Below are 22,663 nucleotides of genomic sequence, written 5' to 3'. Positions count from 1 at the left end.
CGCAGGTGGAGCTACTGTCCTCTCCCCCAGAAGCGCAGCTCCCTAAAACAGAGCGTGCTACAACTGGGGTAGCTAGACGTCCCAAGGACAGGCTCAGAGAGCCGACCAGTCCGTTCCGCGGGGTCCAATGGAGAGGGGGCCCCGCGATGGGCGCCAAGCTGCCTCTGCGTCCCCTTGGAGTGGATCCCACTCAGCCCGGTCAGCTCCGGATGCAGTCGGCTGCGGGGGCCAGCCTCCAGACTCCGGGAGACCAGAGGTCTGGCTCGTGGGTCCTTCCACAGGACCGCCGGGATGGAGGCGAGCGGTGGAGGGAGGAGGCAGACTCAAAACTGGGTTAAATCTGGGAAGTTTATTGAGCCTCGGATGCAAGGTCCCGCCTCCCAGTGGTGCCCAGTTCGGAGCGAGCTCCGAAGGCATCTGCGGGAGGATTTATGGGTGGGTGGTAACATGGGAGGGAACCAATCGGAGAAGGGAAGGGTGTGGTGAACAGGGTGAAAGGCATATCAGGGAACCAACCATGGGAGAGGAAGGGAGGGATCTTTTTCCCCTAGCCAATCACACGATGCCCCTGCCAGAACTTTCTAGAAGCCTGGGAGGGGTGCCAGCACGATTGGCAAGGGCCAGGGAGGAGACAAAGGTGGGAAATGGGGTAATTGGCAGAAAATTGGGAGGATACAAACTGGGTAGATACAAAGGTACAAAACTCGAGGGGCGACCCGGACTGAACCAAAGCAAAACACACTCCCACACCTCTATACTTTATGGTACAGCCAGGGTACTTATTTTGTACCTATGTGTGATCCCTGCTGTAGAAAAGCCAGGATATTTTCTACAGTTGTCTCTGTGACTTAGATAACTTAATTCTATGACTAAATGGGAAAGGGACATGACATTTTATGTGCTGCTTGAGTACTTTTCAAATTTTGCTCTCAGCATTTCTAGAGACTACTTCAAGCTTTCTACTGTTTATTATTTTTCCACATCACTCAGTAGTACGAGTATATACTAAAGATCAAAAACGTAGGACTTGAAATCTGAAAACCAATTTTTCCCTTTAGAAAATAAATACTCAGGATGGGAATGATTAAATAATGAGCGGCACAAGTGATGTCAAAAACCAAAGTCTCTTTGATGCTGCAATTTCAGAACACAATATCATCTTCCTTGAATCCTCCTCTTTTGTCACATCTCCTTATTTAATTTCATTCTAGTAGGATGTATCATGTTTGAACAACTCAAGTGGGGAGGCTCATTCCAACTTCCAATATGTCAATGCCATTAACTGAACACATGTTTTGCTGTGGAAGAGAGTGGCTGATGTAGCAGTGCAGTCATTATTCAGAAGACAGACGTCCAGCTGAAAGCCATTAACCCAGAGAAAACAAATGACTGCTCTCAGGATTTGCCCCTCCAAGCTTTATGCTGCTGTAAAGAAAAACATTTAGTCCCACACTGCAGTTCTCCATGTAAAGAGCTTTCTTTACAAAAAAAGCATACCCTTCAAATGAAAGGATCAGTTTAAATATACCTCTTAGTTTGGAAAGGCAGCACATATGTAGGACATGGTTCTAGAAAGTAGGTGAAAGCAGAAGCAAATAACAGTTTAAGGATGTGAACAAACATTACACTGTTTTTTCTATCACCTAAGGAGCTTCAAGCAGTTGGGAGAGGGAGAAGGAACAAAAACATTCTGACCTACCACAAGGTTTTTGAAGTTCTGGTTGAAAGTAATAGTCTATGATAAGTAGGACTTCAAGAGACTAGTTGATTCAGTAGCATTTCACAGTTATTAAAAATATCATAGAAATGGTACTAGCCACAATATTATAAGTATACTTAGTGATAGTCAACAATCAAGATTATTAGGTAAATAAAAGATTAATATTTACAATATGCTGATGTTGCTAATATCAGTGAGAGTTTATTACCTAGCTGAACTAGCATAACTGCGATTATGGTGGATTGCTCCATTTTACGCAGCAAAATTACAAGCAGAAAAGTTAATGTCATAAACTCCTAGCAACTCAATATATTCCATGGAACAAATGAATTGTATAAACAGCAAAAATATTAATAGATTTTTCCATTGAATTTCTTTTCTTGGGAAGTTTCCTGCAAAAGCTCCTGAGGAAGATGAATAATCATCTATATTCCTTAATGGCTCTTGGTAATACAAACTATGGTTTTGAAAATGTAAATTGATACATTGACTTTTCAAAACTCTGCAAATCTATTTCTTTTGGAACAAAAAAAAAATCTGAGAGAAAAATGTATTTAAAGAGCAGGAATGAACACAGGTGCCTCATAGCGAGTGAGGCTGATAGACTACCTATTTCAGAGCCTCAGTTCTGATAAATGGTAGTAGTGAATCTTTAGAGATAGTACAGTACATGATTAGTGAGCATATTCATGCCTTGCTTGTCCTCTAAATTTTGCTAATCAGAAGGTTAAGTGTTCCTGAGCCAAAAGTTGTATCCACGGCAATGAATAGCAGCTGTCAGTGGATTGAGTTGCCATGAACTCGCCTGCCCTCTTTTGAAATCCATTTTGAGGGTGGAATCATGTAGCAAAACCGATAAGCAATGAGCGCATTTTGGGGCAGAGCAGCAAATGCCAACCATTGCAACTTCCCTCAACTCAGTACAGCCCTCCAGTCTACCAGCTCTAGTCTTGGGAAATACAGCCTTTCTCCCAGGGTTAGCTAAAGAGACTCCTGTTTCCTCTGTTAATCCAGTTGCCATTTGCATCTAGCAGTTACAGTGCAAGCATTAGAAAGGACCCTCAAAAACATCTCTAAAGGCACTCATAGAAGCCACTTCTTGGCTAACAATGTCTTCTTGTTTCCACTATGTGAGCGGAAATTCCTTGCAACTGCAGCAAAGCAGGACTGGGACGGGCAACTGCTCACTTCTACTCAGTGGGGAGAAGTGATCCATGTCCATCCTGCTCCTGACCTCCACATTCATCATCTGCACTTCATAACACAGATGTTCATCCTTATGGACCAGCATCTCATCCCTTCCTATTGCACAAAGGGATGAACACCACAGCATGAACTTATTTATTTCTACCCCAACTCCCGTTGCAGACAAATATCCTGAACAATTTAATGCAGAAGTTTGTCAAGTTTCATCTTCAAAAAAATTCAACCACCCCATTCCAATATTCTTCTGAAGGCTGTTCCACAACCTTCTGCAGGCTGCCTCCTTTTCCAGATGGCTAGAAACTGTCTTCTAATTATCAGCCTGAATTTACTCATGGGATCCATTTGTTCTTCTGCCAGTATTGTTTTGCAGCAACAAATTGTAGTCACTACTGAGTTGGGTTTGGATCAGCAAGTTGTAACCTAAAGATAAAAGGATCATTGTATCGCATTAATTTATTGATTAACTTCCCCTATAGTTATTTTATTAGAAAATATGCAGTGAAGTGTTGAGAAATATAAACGAATGACATTGGCAGTTAAAATGAAGGCTTATGAAGTTACATGACAATTAGCAGTCCTCCTAAATCATAGTTTAAATTATTACTATCTAATTATCTATATATGTATATCTCTATGAGGTAATTATGTGTAGCTTGTTAAATAACGTAAATGTTCTACAAAAACTTCAGTCATTAATAATAGAGTAATTAAAAATTTATCAGTAATGTGCTTTGAGTTAATGACATAGAAAATAAATTTATCTCACATATTAACCTGATGAACTGATTTGGCTTGTTAGAAGAAGCCTTTATAATCTGCTGATGTCTTTTGTAGTACCTGAGCCTAACCTTGGTCATCTCTGGGACGCATATTTCCCTGCTCCTACTCCTGATCCTCCATGGTAAGCAGGCATCCCTCACCCCACTGCCCACCTTCTCCTCTCACACCGTCACCACTTGCTTTCTTCACCTTCTTGTGATGCTGATGGATGGATTCACAGTAGCTAGACTCCATTATAGCCTTGTGGCTAGAACCATTTTCACGGAAGAGAGATAGACTCTACTGTCACTAATCTTTGTATTTTTGCTTTACAGGTTATAAAAGATTTTGCTTCTCCAAAAAATACTTTTAAAAAAAAAGACGCTAAAAATTCCACCAGTTTTCCTGAGGCCTTCTCCCACACCTGTTGGAAACAAAGATTTTGCTTTACCTTAAATTAAAACAAAATGCCCAAAGATGACAGTATTGAAAAAAAGGGATATATATATAAATAGTATTTTCCTCAAGTCTGAGTTGCATTAGTAGTAGGGCCAGCATTTTCTTTCTTTCAAACATTCACTCTTGAAACAGGGCAATATTCCTAAAGGTATATTTGCATATACATAGTTATCTATAATTTCATCACAGACAAGTGATACATAATGCCAAGATAAATCATAGCAGGCCACTGAATTAATGGCTTGGTAATTTTTTAGAAATTTTTACAGATTATTTTGTAATACTTTTTGCCAAGGATATAACACTTAATTCCAACTGTATCCAACATTTGAGTAAGATTTGCACAGTCTCTCACTAAAAATAACATGCCATCACTCAAATTTTTAAATTTGCTTTTGCTGAAGACAACAAGGAGAAAGCAGAGACTTCTGCATGCCCATGAGAAGAAAGGCTGATCCTGAGGTTTTGCATTTACAATAGAATATAAGTGGCCTCAGCGGAATAGAATTCAGGAAAAGAGATGAAATTTCCCTTCCCCCTTCTTCCCCCATCAATAAAAAGATTCTGTGTGTGGTTTATTTTTCTCTTAAAAAAAAAAAAAAGAAAATCTGGTCCCCATGACAGCATGGATTGCAAATGCAGTATTTCAATTGGAAGATTAGTTAGCTTTCATGGGAATTAACAGAGTGTCCCATCATTCACAGATGATTTGGACAATAAAATATGTTTTCTGTCATTAATCTGGCACCAACTGGCTGACTGGTCACCTACAGTGAGCTGTGAGAGATGGGAAGTGGGGAACAGTCATGCTTATTCACCAGATAGTACTGTGGAAAACAAACAGAAAATTATCTTGGGAAAACTGTGGGCCACAGAGAAGTTCTTGTCTGTTCAATGCAGGGTGCAAGGTTATTAATGTGATTCCTAAGAGCTCTTCTCTTACCCACAGTTCAGGGAAGGAAGATATTTTCCTCTCATAGGAGGAAAGAATGGAAAAAAAAATATACAGAAGTTTGATAAAAGCACAAAGAATAAGCACTAACAAGTCTTTGAGGAACTACTTATTCATTAATAATATTTACTTAGCAAAAGCAGATGTTCAAATATCAGCTTTTCTGTGTTTTAATACAGAATCTAGTTTAATGTCATTACAGCAAGCCCTCAACGTGGCTGTAGACCAGATCTCTGGGTTTAGAACCATACCTGTACAGGAACCCACTTTACACCACATAGACAACTTGAGAAGGGAACAAGCAATTGGAGAAAGGACTTCAAAAGTGGTTTGAATTTAGGCTTTGTTGCTTAAGCACAAGCAGTTTGTTCAGTGTGAAATTTCCAGTCCCAAATGCCATAAGAAGACTCAGGAAACCTGTTTATACGGCAGCACAAGGGTTGCAGTACAGTACTGTAGGCAACTCTCAGAAGACAGAGCTTGGGCAAATTTATTGAAGCTGGATGAAACTGAGTATAACTAAAACTGAGGTTTTGGGATGGCAAACCAGTACCAGACTTCACCACTTGACACCAACAGGTTTTCTGACAGAAAAGCAGAAGCCCATGTTGGTTGCTCCATTTACAGATTTCTGATTTTGAAGATGGATAGAAGCTGCCAAACCAGAAGAAATAAAGGGCTCTGTACCTGTGGAGTTTGGTTCTTCAGACACTTCCATGATTACGTAGCTGTGGATGCTTAGACTCAGCTAAACCTTTCAACAGGGCTCCCGCAAATCCATATCAAAAGCAACCAGCTGGTCACATATCCAGAGAAAACCAAAATATGCAACAGGGAGTGCAATTTTGCATCCTACGTTACAGAACACTCTGCTGTACTATATACTCCTCAGCAATATTACTGTATGCTAAAAAAGGTGGAGATGGGCACCAAGCTCAGCAGTAGCCAAGATATTGTGTATTTTCCCTGAAGTAAAGGATGGCACTCAGCTCTGGGCAGTTGTGCTGTGCAGGAACTAAGAGCCTAGGGGAAATCTTCCCTGCGTGTGTTAGGCACTCTGCACTTTTCTTTTTGACTTAAATGAGTAATTTTTGCCAAAAGTGAGAGAGAAGAGCTGCTCACAGTGAGTGATAGTGTTGGCCAGATGAGTGCTGAGTATAAAAGAGGCTGAGTCCAGCACCTTCTCCCTTTTTAGACACAAAATACACTCAGATGGCTGACAGGAGCTATTTTGCTTCCCTAGCAGTCATCGACTCCAGGGTTAGTCCTCACGGAAGCAAGAGCTCCCACCTGATCTTCTTATGGTTTTCTACCGGGCTAGTTTCTCCCACAGAAAGCCCATGACTAGTAACTGGTTTTCAAGTTATCACTCAAGACCTTTGCATGAAAAAATAACACTCTAAGAGGTTTCCTGCTAACTTACTTTAAATAGGAAATAAGTATTAAACTGCAGCAGTTGTGGTTGATTTGTTTCACTGCACCTGTAAAGACTTGCAATAAAGCTACTTGTAACTGCACATTTTTTTCTGTTCATTATTAGCATTTACTTGGTGAACTAATTTTTCAGTTCTGCCAGTTTAACTGCAGCACTTTGAAAAAAACACCCTATACAACAACAACTGAGTGTGTGTGGCAGTGTGCGTTCAGTCCATTTCTTTTCTAAAACACACATAAGCACAGGAATGTTAGCTTTTTTTTTTTTTTTGTAAAAACAAATCCATTTAAGAAGTTACAATGCTCAATTCTAAGCAAGAAAAAGTTCAAAAGAGAATACAGTAAATATATCACCAAGGTACTAATCAACACATTTTTTTTCTTCTAGGAAATGTATTTGTTCTCTTGGAGACCGAATTTTCACTAAAACGAAATACATTAGTGAGAAAAAAACTTTGCACTGTGGCTCTTCTGACATTTACAGACTATTCTACAGTAAAAAAAAAAAAAACCTGAGAATTTTGAGCTGAAGAAAATTATAACCTCAGTCAAAAAAAAGGAAAAAAGAAAGGAAAACAACAGTAGAAGATGGAGTTTTAGTCACCCCTATTCACTGGCTTGGCACATGGATGTATTAAAGGTAGGAAAAGCTCCATTTTTGTGAACTACAATTAAGTATCAGAAACCAAAATAATTCTTGGCTTCATAGAAGAAGTTATTACAATAGTAATGCTACACTCTTATGCAGTATTTTTTTATCTTTAGGTCTCAAGGCTGCTTATAGTAAATGCACTAAAGTTTTGTTCAAAAGCTACAAAATACATGAAGCTTGCTTCTAAAATACCTTTTTCTAAAAAGTGTTCCTCATCCTTTTATACACACTTACATAAAAATGTGACCCACAAAGCCTAAATTGCCTCTTGCTTGCACCGGCTCATGAAAGATTTGCCTGACTTAATCCCACGGAGACTTCAAGTAAATCGAAACAATTGAATGTCCCAATCACATTTACATAGAATCTTAAAAGGATAAAGAATCAAAAAACTGGCTCAAGTATATGGAAATTAATAGAAAATTCTCCTTTTTATTCCCATCCAAGGTGAGAAGGTAAGAAGGTGAAATACGTACCAAAACAATTGGTTTTGGGAACACACAATATCCCTGAAGAGAAAGACCTCTACTATTGCGCATGTTTAGAAGTTAGGAAGACAGATATGGAAAACAAGCAATCACATCCCTGGAATTAATAAGGCTTCCATACAGAAAAAAGATCTTTCAACTGTGGGACTTGCAGTCAGTGCCAAGAGCTACTGAACAATTTAAAGAGAAAGACAAGGTGGGCAAGAAGGTGAGCGCATCTGTGCCAATACAGAGTCAAAGCTGTGAGGGCTTTAACCAGAAGAAAACCCTTCCAAGAGGAATCACAGCAATGTAAATACTGAGAAACAAAAGTTTCACTACTAACCTCACATACCTTTGAATATCACTCTATAGCAAGAAGCAGTTCCAGGCCACACATTAATTTTCTACATGTTTCTTCAAGAGGTGTGTTGTACCATGCAAAGGAAAGAAAGACTGCAACTAATCCTATTTTCTGCCTTCCTCAGCTGCCACCTTCACACAAGGGCACGTGCACATTAACCAGTGCTCTGGTCTTCCAGGTGTCTAGCTATGGCAGCATGCTCTGCCCAGTAACAAGTTCCAGAAGACCCAGGCAGACTTCAATAACTTAGCTGACACTAAATTTAGCTAACACTTCCATTGGGGAAGTGGAACCCTTCCATCTCAGGGATTAACTCTCCAGGGAAAGAAAGACTTTATTATATCTAACAGGACATCCAAGCACAAGAACAGTTGCTATTTTTCAGACTGCTCCTTAATATTCTTATATTATATTAGTGGGCAGATTAGAAATACTTCTTAGATTTTATTAAGCAGAAATTACATAGAGACATAAAAAAATATGAATTACCATCTTCTGAACAAAACAGTCTGATGGCAACTGGAATCCCACATCCTTTTCTAACTGGTCAAGCCAAAGGTGTCTCCTATTACTGATTTCCTGATCCATTTGCTCCAGGTTTTGATGTCAAATGGACAGAAGGCCCTCCCGAAGTTTGCAGAAATATTTGGAATTTAGATTATAGGTTTACAACAATTACACAAAATTTGTTGAGGTTCAAAATCTTTGCCCATAAGCCAAGCAAGTTCTTGGAATTTAATTCTACTGGAAAGCTTTTAGTAAGGAAGACTGGAAGACTGATAATCTTTGTGAAAACGATGGGTAAACTAACCCCACAAAACAAATGGATTTAGTGTAAAGTATGTTTCCTGCATGATTAACTATGCAAGCAAATCTATCATTGACTTAATAGGAGAAGGGTGAGCCTGTAAACCAGAAAACCAATGCAATGTTTCTTGTTAATTGGATCTTCCTTCTCTGGGAACAATATCTCTGATTTTTTTTCTTTCTTTTTACAAATGAAGCTGGGGGTTGCAACTTAGCAAATTCTTTAACCATGCAACTAACCACACTATCCATTATGTACAGTGCAGTGCATATTTGATCAATAGCACTGTTTTTGTTAATGCTATATCAACTAAATAAGTGGGGAAAAAATCCTTCACATTTTGTGGGTATTTTCAGTTGCTGAGTCAGAAAACAAAATAAGGTCTAACATCTGCATTTATTTCTTGTTCAGTAAAGCTTGCATCTCCCTTCAGGACTAAGAGCAAGCAAACTGCTGCTAACCATGATAATTACACAGTACTCAGCATGGTGAGTAGAATAACATTGTAATTGTCCAAGGGTTTGAACAATTTGGACTGATTTTGTATAGTGTATAATTTACAGTAAAGATTCAGAATGTGTTTTCTTTGCTCCAAGAACACTTTCATCCTTTAGCTTTGGATCATTATGCATGAAGACAAGCATCTACAATCAAATTCAATCCAGATGAAGAACATCTGCAAAAATAGAACAATTTATTTTATTGACATTTACATTTACGTAATTTTATGAGTGTCTGATTTTGCTTGTGACAGTCAAGGTAATATAAAATAACCAAGACCCCATGGAGTCATTCAGACAAAATAAAAGTGTGCAAACTCTTGAAATTTTACCGTAATCAAAACAAATTAGTGACAGTGACTGAAGCCAGGTGAAAGGACTCAAGAAAATATTAACAAGCTCCATGCTTGCATAGGGTTTATTTTCCCTCATGAGGTCAGGGCCAGACTCAGTCATATGCAGCTACATATTACGACCCTCATTCTGCAGAAACCTAAGTGTTTATTTTTACATACTGAAGAGTTACTGTGAGGCAACTGGGACTAATAACAATTGAGAGCAGTTATAAATCAAGGCCCACATAATTTCTGAGTATTAGATGTGGTGGTGCATAGCAGTGGGAACAATTAGTACCACGGCCATTGTCATTGCCACTTCATGTAAAGCAGCAGCTTGACCTAAAAGTGTTCTAGCTTTTCTCAGAAAGAAATGAACAGTTCATCACTGTGAATGTACAGTATCTTCCTCTATGAGACACAGACAAAAATCTTTACAAAAATAATCAGAAGTCTTAACAATGGTTTGTCTTATATGTCTTTTAAAGATCTCATTTTTTCTTTTTTTCTCTCTCTCTTGTTTTCTTTTTTGTTTTCTTTTCTTTTTTGTTTGTTTGTGGAATTGTTTTAACTGGGGGAAGCAATGGAAAAATGGAGCTGATGGGAGGTGGGGGGGGGGGGGGGAAATGTTTCTCAGTCAAAAACTGTCTTGAACATTTTTGTTCTTGACTTGAAATGGAGAATTTCCCTCTCAGAGATTCCATTCCATTCTCATTTTGGTGGGAAAAAAAGAGACATAAAAACTAGTAGGATTTTTTTCTCTTTTGTTAATGTTTCATGGCTGCCATCTATAAAATGGGAATAAGAAATATCTACCCCAAAGGACTCCAATGGAAATTATATAACCACTATTTAGGGGCCACTTTCATGAATGAATTTAAGATAAATACTCTAAATACTGTTACAAAGTTATATCACATCATAGAATAATTCTCGCAGAGAATTGAGTACTGTTTCTAAATCACAGGATTGTTGCCAAAATGACCTTTCTAATGCTACTGAATTCATTCCTATTAGAGAACCTAAAGAGGTCGTCATGCCAGTTGCCAGGTTTATAATACCCCCTCAGAAGAGCAGTAGGTTAAACACTAGATCCAATGTCTGCTTTGCTAAAAATTAGGCAGTAGACATATGTAACAGACTATCTAAAAAATTCTACACTAAATCCTTCCAAGGTTTCTTCTGTGTTTAAGGTAATACTTTAATTCTACTATGCAAAACTGGAAAAAAAATGTTTTAAGTTAGCATTAAGTCTAACAGCTACAGTAACTGTAAAAGAATTTGACTTTAGACTTGTATTTTACATATCTGGCCTTCAAGTGTGTCACACAAAGTCCTTCGAAAGTAAGATTCACAATATAATTTTTGACAAGCTTCCTATCAAAATGGACATCATAGCAGTTTCTGGACATAATGTATCAGTGCTCTTTTATGCTTATACAGCTTTATTCAATACAATGAAGAGAGAGGCAAAAAAGGAATTTATATATAAGGTGGTATCCTGCTTCTCAATGTTAACAAACACTACTCAGATCTGGAAAGCAAGACTCTTGAGGTTAGGTGACCTTCACAGTCAGAAACAGATTTTTCAATTAATTTAATATTCATCCTTATGATGCATTTAACACTGTAATATTGCAAGTCAAAACTTCAGACTAATCTCAGTTGCCAACAGTTGGTCTGACAAACTTTAAAGCTGATGCTGCCAAATTAAACAACAAATAAAAAGTAAGAAAATGGAAGAAAATAAGGGTTGTTGGCTTAAGGAGGTTTTCTCCTCATTATTATAGTTCTGGGGAAATTATTTCCTTCTTGCACTACTTTCATCATTGCCCACAGCTCTAAAACAATGTGATGAACCACTGTGAACAGAAGACAACCATTTGGGTTGCTTTCCAAACTATGCTCAGCTTCTGGGGCATGGATTTCAGTGTTATCTCCTTGAGGGAAAACTCAAAAGCACAGATGCAGAATTAAATGGTCCCACATTGGCTTCTGTGCTCAGCAAAGGTGTTTATCCAAAACACATCAGACACAGGACTTCCTGAATTACATCAGACCCACAGCATTTACTCAGCAGGAGGTTAAAAACTCCTTCCTGAGAAAGGAGAGCAAGACCAAATGAAAGACGACAATCAGATCCAGGCACAGAACATCTTGGGAGGTGCAATTCCAAGGGGACACAAGTATGACACCTTTTCTTGTCATAAACACTAATATCAAGAAAGTCACCATAGGCCACACTCCCTTCTGCTATTGCTAAGTCATTAGATTTACCTATATATTGGTGCTTATACAATACGTTTGCATATTCAGAGATGGTCCTGTGTCAGGTCCTGGCCTCAGGTGTATTTTTTGTGGAATTCCACGGCAGTCAAGGTGAAGAAAGCAGACTTTGCTCTCAACCACAAAAACACATAATCTCAAGAGAGAATAAGTTCATAAACAAGCTACCAAACTAAACTGCTTGCACACATCCTTTCTTCCCTAAAAGGAAAAATTTTATTTTACTGAATACACTCTAGCCTGGTGCACCCAGGACACAGGGCTCCCTCTCTATCCCAGGGAATTGATGTATAACTCTCAAAATGAAGGAACAAGTGTGGAGGACAGAAAGCGGGAGGGAACAACCCTCCCTCCTACTGAATAGCAGTATTTAGTAAAGATGTTTCTGGACACAACAGGAAACCAAATTTTAAGTTGGCCAAGGCTGACCTTAATACAAATAAAATAACTAACATAAAATAGAGGCTCTTATAAATATAATTTGCCTCCTTGGCTGCAGAGGCAATTGAGTAGGACTTAGGGAATATACTTTTCAGAAACCTAAAATCCTACGTTAGATCTTAAATTTTTTTAGGCTGTAATTTGAAGTCTGTAATGATTCTCAAATCCATTCCAGGGAAGAGAATGAGAATCAGGAAGCCTGGAAAATAAATTTCCCAGAGCTCCTCAGGTTCTGTCCACATCTGACAGATTTTTCTGTCAGGAGGATTTGAATGTGTATTTGCCTGGTATTTCCATTCCATTTCTTTAGCAACACTGAAGTTCCTTTTGCTTGAGAAAATTCTAATCGCAATTTTAAGATGGTCCACAGTGTTAACAAAACCAACAAAACATACTGAAGTTCAGGAGGGGTGGGATCTAGTCCAGAAAACTTGATTGCAAAGCAGGGTTTTATTTATGTCAGCTTTGCAAAAAGCAACATTTCAAATTCTGATAGAAGACCTTTATATCTAGGTTCTACATTAAGCAGTCTGATGTCTGGAAAATTATGCCATTGAAAAGAAAATTGTTTTCTTAATTATCTCAACCCAGTCTAACCCCCATGGTATTTTTTTTTCTTTTTTTTTAATGAGGCTCAACCTGTGCAGTTCAATGTGTGTTTATTTTCTCAGAAGGGGAAGGAAAAAGACAGGGTTTTTTTATTATGTGATGAAAATAATGGAGCTATGAAGGGGCTTTTTTTTTGGAAGAGTTTAAGGGTACATGCAACAAAGCATGTCCCAAAGGACAGAATGCAATCACTCACAGAGAGATTTCTCCTGATAATTTTTTTTTCCAGGATGTGATTTTTCTGGTAGAGTTAAATAATCCTTTAATGTTGGCGTTCAGTAATGGAAAGTTTAACACTTTGCTAGGTCACTGCTACATTGAAATACTATGTTGGGTCAGATACCCAGTTTCTCTAAGTCAGCATAACTTCACCCAAAACACTTACTCCAACAAAACTTCACTGTTTTACAGTAGCTAAAGGCCTAGATACAAATCTTGCAGAAACAAAACACCCAACTAAAATAACCCTCCTCTCCATTCTTAGAAAAGGCTCTATTCATAGGTACTTTGAATACACAGGAGGAGGTCAATACATTTTTGCCTTCTTCACTTATGAAAACCCATTATTTTTATGCAGTTTAGTTTTAGCAAATGGGCTTGAGGCAATTTACTTTGAAACCCATTTGGTAAACAACCTTATCCACCATCATCTTTCTCCTGCAGTTAACTTTTTCCTGTTTCATGCAATATCAGTAGGAGATGCACCATGCCAATCCCACCTGTCCACTTCCCTAAACACAAAACTTCTGAGGTCCAGCTGTGTATTTCAGAAAGGAATTTGAAAGAAAACAGTGACAGTATTTTCTGCAATGTCAGAAAAAAAGGAAGCATGAAACAGAGAGAAACCAGTTCTGATTTCTTTTTCTTCAGGAAGCTACAGACTGTTCAACAAGTGACTGGATGAAGTCACAGAGTGCTAAGCATTGATCCCTAACAGAGAAAAACCTCACTTGCTATGTTAAAAGTTGTTTTGTTATTTTTTTTTTTTGTGTGTCTCTCCAGAAACCACAAATGAGCTATAAGAAGTAGCACATCTCTCCATGGCAAGAACAAAGAGTACCACAGGTTGCTCCTCTGTGATTTTATCCTCTTGGAAGCATTTGATGCAGATCTGAAAGCTCTTAGCTCAGTTTGGAATGTTCTTTGATTCAAGAATCTGTTGTATGTTGTATTATACACTGGTGTGTTTTGTAATGCCAGGCATAATGCAATGAGGGTATTTCAAATTCACATGAAAGCAACAGATGCTAACTTTGACTTTAAAGCCATTGCTTTATTACGCAAAGGTGTGTTTTGAAGTGATTACTCAAATATGAAACAAAGGAAAAGGTATGCTGGGCACTGGATCTAGTGAACATAAATCCGCAAGACGGTACAGAAAAATGAGGATTCTGATTTATATATATTCCTTGTTTCTACTTGCACTTCTGACTCCAGATTCAAGTGCCTAGTATACCTTAGAGCCATGATTCTTAAAGTTAAAATAAATGTTAAAAAATATATATAAAAATTAATCTTTGTTACTTTTGAACCATGCATGACTGGTTGCAAGGCAACTGGTTGCAACAGGCAAGAGAGGCTCCATCCAAGGCTCTACAGAACAGTCTTGAGGGAAAACAGCAGACTGAGCCAGACAGATCAATTTTTTGACAGAAGTAACACATATAAAAAGAGTAACAAAGAGCCTCAGCCACAGGCCACCAAAAGCATTGGAGCCTTTTTTCTTTATAGATTAACATGGATTATGAAGAATGTAAGACTTTCATGAGCTCACAAACAAACTTGGAAGGAGTTTGTGCTGAGTTTTAATATATTGACTTTCCCTTTCAATTGCATTTTAGGGAAATAAAACTGTTAATTTACCTATTCATTCTCATTGTCAAACATTAAAGTTACAGCCTTTCACGGCAACATTTTTCAGAGTTGAACATTTTTATATATTCCAGTGACTTTTAAGAAGTGCTGTTGCTACATTTCCATTACAGCTGTCCCCCTTCCTTAAGGTATATACATGTATATGTACATGTACATATTTATATATGTACTTGACTAACTGAAAGGGAGATTCGTGCGGAGCAGTTCATATGTAATCCAACCATTCCGCATTTTCAAAGTTTGCTGGAGACATAGCTCAGCTCGAATGCATTTCCAGTGAGACTGGTGTAGTTGAAAGTAGGGAGATATTATGAGCCTAACTGCTATAACACAGCACAGTTGTCCCCATCTGTTTGAATCTATGGTTTCACTAAGTGAGGGGCAAAGAGGCTTAGAACGTGCATACACAATGGTCACAATATGTGCAGTAAGGAACTTTGTCTGGGAGGGCCTTGTCACAACATGTATGAGATGCTTTTCATATCAGATAATCTCAGGAAAATATGTAGGGAGACAGCAAGGAACATCATCTTAACTAACAGTGGAAAGAGAAGAAAAAGGGTGTTACACCTAATGGTGAAAATATTTGATTTGCCTATAATAGTAGCCTTCACTTTTCATTTCATTTTCATTTATTGAATTTCTTTGTACAACTGTTCTTAGAACCATAGAAGAGTCTAAGTACATAAAGTTAAAACTTTATTTTTAAAAACTTTAAAGAATTGAAATGTACTAGTCCTATTTTTATTGCTTTGAATGTTTTAAATAACCTTGACACCCATCCTCTAAGAACTCCAGTGTATCAGTTTTCTACCAGAAAAACCTGTCAATCTACAATTAAAGAGGAATGTGGGAGATCCTATAGCAATTGGTTTGTACAATTTCCAGCATTGAATTATTTTCTTTAACCTGACTTCAGTTGTTTTATGATCAAAAATACCCATTTTAGAAGAAAAAAGTAACTTTTTAGCACTAAAGTATTTCTAGTATTATTCAGGCAAATACCAAAGTTACGGAGTAGTAGACAGGTCATCTTCCATAGGCTCAGTTCTATTGGACTTAATTATGCAGAGGCCAGTGGTATCCTTAGTGTGCATCAGAAATGAGGATAAATACCACTGACAGTACCAATGCATCTAGATTTATACATGCAGCCAACAATACAATTAGACAGCAATTTATTTTTTCTGAGGTTGTTCAACTTTAATTTATTAAAACATTTTTATTTATATATAAAAATATTTATTATTATTTTCACTCCCTCTAATCACCCATTCTCACTGATGTTTCTCAGGCAGGTAATTTATGCTATTATTCTCATGCTTAAAACTTCCAGCAACTCAGTAAATATCCATTCCTTTAGTGATAAATCATGCTAAGAAAAAAAACAGCACAGCAATATCAAAAACAATTCCCGATACCATGATGTTCCATCAGAAAGAAATTGCTTCATTTCTTCCTTACAAAATAATCAAGAGAGAACAAAGAAAGTGAACATCCGAGAGAATGTAAAATGTAAAGTTGACACAGTCCTAGAATACGTTGGTTAAAAAGTTATGATGCAAATGTAAACTGGAAGAGACATCCTCACTGCAAGAAATTCACAGATAAACAGTGATTGCTCCCTAAAGACTTCAGACAGGTAGAATGCAAAGGTAGGACATATTTATAGAAGGATACATATGATGAAGAATAAAATAAATTATGTGACAAATGAAGCAGATCCTCTTTGTGTCACATTTAAAGCATCACATCCTGGGAAATTTCAGCTAATAGACATGAAGTCCAGAAAATGAGTTCCATATATAGGACGGAAAAAGCGTTTGTCAACATTTACAAATATTCACATCACAGAATGACCACATATACATGTTAAAAGGAAAATTAATCTATGAAACAGAGTTGCAACATGAGGAAAATTATAGTTCCACTCCTGTATTCTCCCCAGCCAGTCTTCAGCACTCTAAAACATTATGCCAGGAAAGAAACAACACATTCTGGGGATCCCAATATCCTCCATCAGGGCATAGGCTCCCACCTTATGTGCGTGTTCCAGGGAGAATACTCCTACCTACAGTTGGACACAGACTTAGGTGGAATCTCCAGAAGGACTAAGGTGAATTTTATAGATAGCAGCCGAGCTGAAATAGTTTTGAGGTGGCAAAAGCATGTCCTACTTAGTTAAGATAAATATATGGAACCTAAACATCAGGACCACACCAAACATAGATAGCAAATATATTCTTGGTTGTTTCTGTGCCTTGGGTATCCAAGGACTCCGAAGGCTTCTGAGTAGTGGACAAGAAGTGCAGAACCTGTGGAACAGAACAAACTGGAAAGAAACTTCCATACCTCCATTTCTGGATGGCTTCAAATTGCCAGTAATGAATATGCCATCAAAATTAAAATGTCATTAAATTTCCTGGAGACCAGGAAATGCTAAAATATGCTGCACTAGAAGCAGGAAATACAACTAAATTTTTCAATTTTCGCTTGAAGGACTACATTCCACCTTAAGCAGTATAGTTATGTTTCTTCTCATTTCTAAGCAAAATTAGACCATTTTGAATGTTCAATTATTACTTTCTCTATTTTTAATTTGTGGTTATAGATGAGCTTATACATTTTCTGGGAGATTTTTTTCTTGACATCATAGTCAAGTTATAATGTCTTATGGACCACAGCACACAAAAAATGCTGCTTAAAACACAGAGAGGCTGTAAATCTTATGACAAACTTTGTGTGGGATTGCTAAGGATGAAAACACTCAGCATTTTTTTCTTACTAACAGCCTTTAAAAAATCTGTATACCTGGAATAAGTTTGGATTTATGTAAGAAGTGACAGCAAGATTAAAGGACATCTTGAACAGAGGAAATGCATTTTTTTCACTTTTCAGAAAAAAAAGAATGTCAAAATACCATATATACAAGATGTAGTATATTGCTTATACTGTCATTATTTTCAATTGAACTGTAAGGCTATGCATATCCATCCTTTTCCTCCTCAGTCCTTAAGACTTTGAGGTTGCCACTGGTGCTGTCACTTGAAATGCTATCAGAGATCTAGGATCTCAGTCACTCATTGGAGAAAGTGTTTTGGAAGTTTCCAACCCACTTACCTGGCAGGAACATTCTTAATCAAATGAGGCTGAAGGTAACAGTGGGTGGGGAACTGGAAACTCTTTCCACGCTGAGAATTTTACATTCCCCACCTGTCTTTTCTATATAGCAGTTCTCCATGCTGGTGTTGAACCAAATTCAAGGAAGGGGAATGATGCTATTTTTACATAGAAATATGCATCCTTCTAAGTTTCAGCTTCACATTTCTCTGAAGAAAGAATGGCTCATGTGACTTAATTCTACAGGCAGCTGAGAGTAAAATCTTTTCTGTCGTGCTTCATTGTGAATGACAATGCTTATAATATCTCTGTAAGATGTAATTTTTTCATGTCAATAGAAATTTGATATTCATAATCTAAGCAATAATTATCCTTTGTAAATGCCCTTGTTTTTGACTGCCACACTCATTATGGTTGTTTCAATTCACCATCTTCAGCCTGTAGAGAAAAGAAATGCAGCTATTTATTCCAATGAAGAGAGGAGAAAAGAGATTTTTTTTAATGGAAAAAGTGTAAAAATCTGGAGGGGTTAATACAATTAGCCTAGTGCTTAAGGCCTTTCCTATCTTCGAATTTATTTCTAGTATTCTGAAAAAAACCAAAAATGTATTTGTATCAAAGAGGGGGAGGTTGTATCTCTTTCATATACAATTTCATTTCTTCGTTATACTTTTATCTGTGTAATTGTGTAGGGTGGACTGTACAACTTCCTCTTTGAGTAGATTCTTCACTGAAAATAGTTCACCTGGTTGGAGAAAGGCAAGTGACTTTGATTTATATGCCCTAATTAAAAGGCATGGCATCACATTGTTCTGTATGTGTACAAGAACTCATTTGTACAGAATATGGGGTGGGGGGTGAGAAGGGATTTCCTTTCAGCTGCTATTGAACAGCTGACCTAAAGCCTGAGGACTCTAACTTGATATTTTTAGCATTATACAGGCATGTAGCTCTGCCTTGTCTTCTTACATTGTTACACTTAAGGCTGCAGGGAAAACAAACTCTGAGTATTATCCAGCTCCTAAGATGTACCTGCAGCTACACATTATTCGCAAGCAGGCCTAACTCCTGCTTTTCTATTTTATTCATTACCATGACTTACGAGAAAGAGACTTTTACTCCCATTCATCATACCTGTGCAAATTAAAAGCCATTTCAATCCAGCGTACATGATAGGCAAGTGGACAAGGAGTGGCCTTCTGCTGACCTACAGCAGGAAATCCTCCAGTCAGACACATCTTCCATACTCCTGTCTCTCCCCAGCAGGCACCTTCCTGGGATGCTATCAGGGTTGGCAAACCTTCTGGTCCTCTGTTGTTTTTCCTTTGTTAGAAAAGCAAAATTCTAAAAGAAGCACAAAATTTGTACAGTTTACACAGAGAGAGAAAAAGAATCTGGTCTTCCATCCGTCATAGAGATTGCTGTGCTGAGGTTCACTGGGAATTAAAAAAGTGTACAAGGCAAAATATCCTAATCACTCACCCCACTGAGATTAACTACAAGTACATGTCTGGCTGTTTCTCTGATACAAGTCCTTCCTCTTTTCCTCATAGTGTATCCCAAATGACAGATGAGGTGAAAACCTACCAGAAAACAAACTTTTGAGAAAAAGTAAACCAGTTAACTCTCATAATTCTCTGATAGGCCACTCTGGTAGGTCCTCACAAAATGGCAGCTGCATCTTCCAGGAGTAACCTACCTCTGCTTAAATGGGTCCCTTTCCATAGCAGAGTTAACTATCTATAAAGATGAAACAATTGCAATAATTAGTAAAACCAAACTCTCGAAATACATTGCATGCAACCCACAAATAGCATGTTTACATTTAGTACCTTTAGCTGGAAGCACAAGAACTGTGTTCCGAAAAGGTGGTGCTCCTGAGGTTTTCTCCATACTCTAGCTTGGTAGGATAAATGGGAAGTGGAGATATTGGAAATAATTAAAACCCCTGCAAAGTATTTTCTGCCTCTGGGAAGTGCCAACATCAGAGCAGACTCAGGATCAGGTTGCAAATTTTATTTGCTTCTCCTGTGCAAAGTGTTTTCCCTTGATCACAACAAAGATTCCAGCATTGGTCCCCAAACCTTTACTTTCTTGGCTTTTTCTCTCAGATGAGCCACCTTCCAGCAAGCAAACATCTGGTCACTAATCAGTCCATTTGGTGGCCTTGAAAGCTGCAAGAAAGGTCATTATCTGGGAGATTTGCCCCCCACAACAGTTCCTCTGCCTCGCCTGATTCTGATTTCCTCCCAATGCTCCTACTGATTTTGATCTCTTTTTCTGTATGTAGTCAATGTTCATTGCCATAACTATACATTTTGGTACCCTGAGAGGATATAACTGGACTGCATGGTGCTGTGTGTCATTTCTCATCCCCATGACAGACTCAGGAAAATTCATCTGAATTATCCTTTCAAGTGGATTGGTTGAACCACATTAAAAGCCTAGCATAAATGCAACCTAAATTTGTTTTAGTTTAATTTGTTGCAGAAACAAATTAAGCAAAATTAAATTAGGCCATGTTTTGTTGGGTTTTTTAAAATATGTGGTTTCACAGACCTGTAACGTTGTTTACCTGAGGTACCTTCAGTTTATACCTTTGTTAGTCTGCACAGGCAAACTCTTACAATCCAGAAATTAGTGTCCAAAACAATTTTCCTATACATGCAGGTTCAGGATCAGGGCAGGTTGCTTGATGAAAAAAATCAAAGCAGCCAAATTACTGTTCTCAATTTTCCATTCAAATATGGCTCCCTGGACTGTCAGTATCACTGCATGGGGACTAAATTCCCGAATTCTACGTGCTTGTCTTTAACCTCCACCTTCTAAGACACTCTTCTCCTGGAAAAAGATGCATATCCAAACAAATAATTTTCAGAAAGCGGGGGAGAAAGGTGGCGTAAACTAAAGGAGTGGAATGCAGCCAGAAAGTAAACACAGGTAAAGGAAATATGCTGTCATTTCAGTGGGAGGCAAAACCAGGGGGATCCTCTCTGTGTTATTTCAGTTAGACTGAACTAACCAGAGGGTACAATGTGGTGAAGGAAGAGAGGGAATAGAGGAGAAGCATTAGTTATCTTCATACTTACTTTTCAAGTTAACAAATATGCTCATGTATGAAAAACATGGGGTGGCCTGGGAAGAGCTCCAATAAGCAGCAGGCATGGAGCCACCTTTGGCCTGAGACACTTACCACGATGGAAAAAAAAGGCCAGGAAAATAAAAGCCCTCAACTGAGATCAGAATCCTTAATGCGCTAAAGGGCAACCACGTCAATCTGCAAGTTCACTACAGACAAGAACAAGTCCGCACTGGTGAGAAGGATTGAGACACAAAACATCTTTTCCAGCGACGAAGTCATCAAAAGCCAGAAGCATCCATTCCTGTGATCCCAATGGTTTTTGAAGAGGAGGTGCTGGGCTGCAGAGGGAGCTGTGCACACATCATTTCGGCGCAACTCTTGATGAAGAGAACCTGCTCCTCCAAATGGCAGTGACACCTCAGAGGTGTGTTCCTATAGCAGCAGCAATGCACAAACACCACAGGGCTCAGTGGAACCCTATGGTTGCTTACATTTATGGCTCCATTTATTCTGTAGGTTTTCCAGCAGCTCTGTGAGTGCTACGTTGAAAGTGTGCTCACAGACACTACAGTTTTGTCTCATCTGCATGCTGTGTTTAATTTGAACTGATGCAGTATTTCCATTCTCATTTAGCACAGAAAACCTACCCTTCTTCCAAGGTGAAGAGCCAAGCACTGAAAAAAACACATGGTTTAAAAAATTCATTAACTGATGACTACGCCTTCTTCCAAATTGCAACAAAATGCCTCTACCAGCACAAAGAATGCCCAAATGAGTAACTGTTTAATTTACCATCAGTACCAAGGAGATAAAATGCCTAAAAAATGCTTTCTAGCCAGTCTCTTCAAAAGAAATTTAAATTATAGTATTCATATGGCCAACATACAACCAGTGAATAATGTTACAATGGGAATGCACCAATAATACTGGTATTTGGAACCTGAAAAAGTTTTACAGCGACCTATGAGTCTGTAGAACGTGCAGTGTGTCTGCTAATTTTATCAATCTAAATTGATGCCTCATTTAAATGAAATGGAGCAGAGAAGCCAGCTTAAAAAAAATGCTGTATGTATTCCATTTAATAGATAACTACACAGACTGGATGTACTTGATTCAGTAAATTCTGGTACAGATATGCTTTTCCTGCAATATGCAAGGAATGTAAGGTAGGATGTAAGCTATAGGAGGAATAGGAATGAACAGGAGGTAGAAACAATCATTATGGTCATTCCTATCTAAACTCATGGTGATTTATGACTTGGATATATTAATCTAAAGAGATTGTTAGCAGTGGAGGCTATTTTAAGTGATCAGCTCTGCAGACACAAACTTAACACACAAGTGCTTGGATATGGCACTGATGAAAACTAATGTAAAAACCTGGCTGCAACAACATTCATCAGACTGAGCAGTCTTGACAAGACCTCTGAAATCCCCTTCTTCAACTGAGAAAAAACCTTGCTCTTTCCTGAGCTATGCAAAGCACAAAACCAGCAGTTTGACCACATATTTTCAGCCAAATGTTGCTAGACAAGAAAGCTAATAATTTAGGCATTTTGTGACAATCTGCTTTGAGCCAGGCCTAATAGAAGGC

General features: G+C 38.1%; 1 long non-coding RNA gene across 18 annotated transcripts in view; it reads right to left on the bottom strand.

The window, feature by feature from the left end:
- Window positions 1-330: 330 nt before the first annotated feature.
- The window catches only part of LOC121674611, a 119,860-nt gene continuing 97,527 nt past the window's right edge, over window positions 331-22,663 (bottom strand). For 9 of the 18 annotated variants that reach the window (XR_006019706.1, XR_006019705.1, XR_006019710.1 and 6 more), the window contains 2 exons: window positions 19,122-21,743; window positions 9,374-18,425 (listed from right to left, as the gene is read on the bottom strand). This is a non-coding gene — a long non-coding RNA (uncharacterized LOC121674611). Of the gene's footprint in view, window positions 3,347-3,858; window positions 4,110-9,373; window positions 18,426-19,121; window positions 21,744-22,663 lie in introns of those variants that run through there. The other 9 variants (XR_006019704.1, XR_006019709.1, XR_006019719.1 and 6 more) reach the window with 9 other exon arrangements.

The sequence above is a fragment of the Corvus kubaryi genome, unplaced genomic scaffold (assembly GCF_017639235.1).
Source record: "Corvus kubaryi isolate FWS band 111438036 unplaced genomic scaffold, C.kubaryi_AGA036_p1.0 69, whole genome shotgun sequence".
In the NCBI taxonomy this organism is placed as follows: Eukaryota; Metazoa; Chordata; class Aves; order Passeriformes; family Corvidae; genus Corvus; species Corvus kubaryi.
Note: the sequence above shows the minus strand (reverse complement) of the source record. Positions and strands in the feature narration are given on the sequence as shown.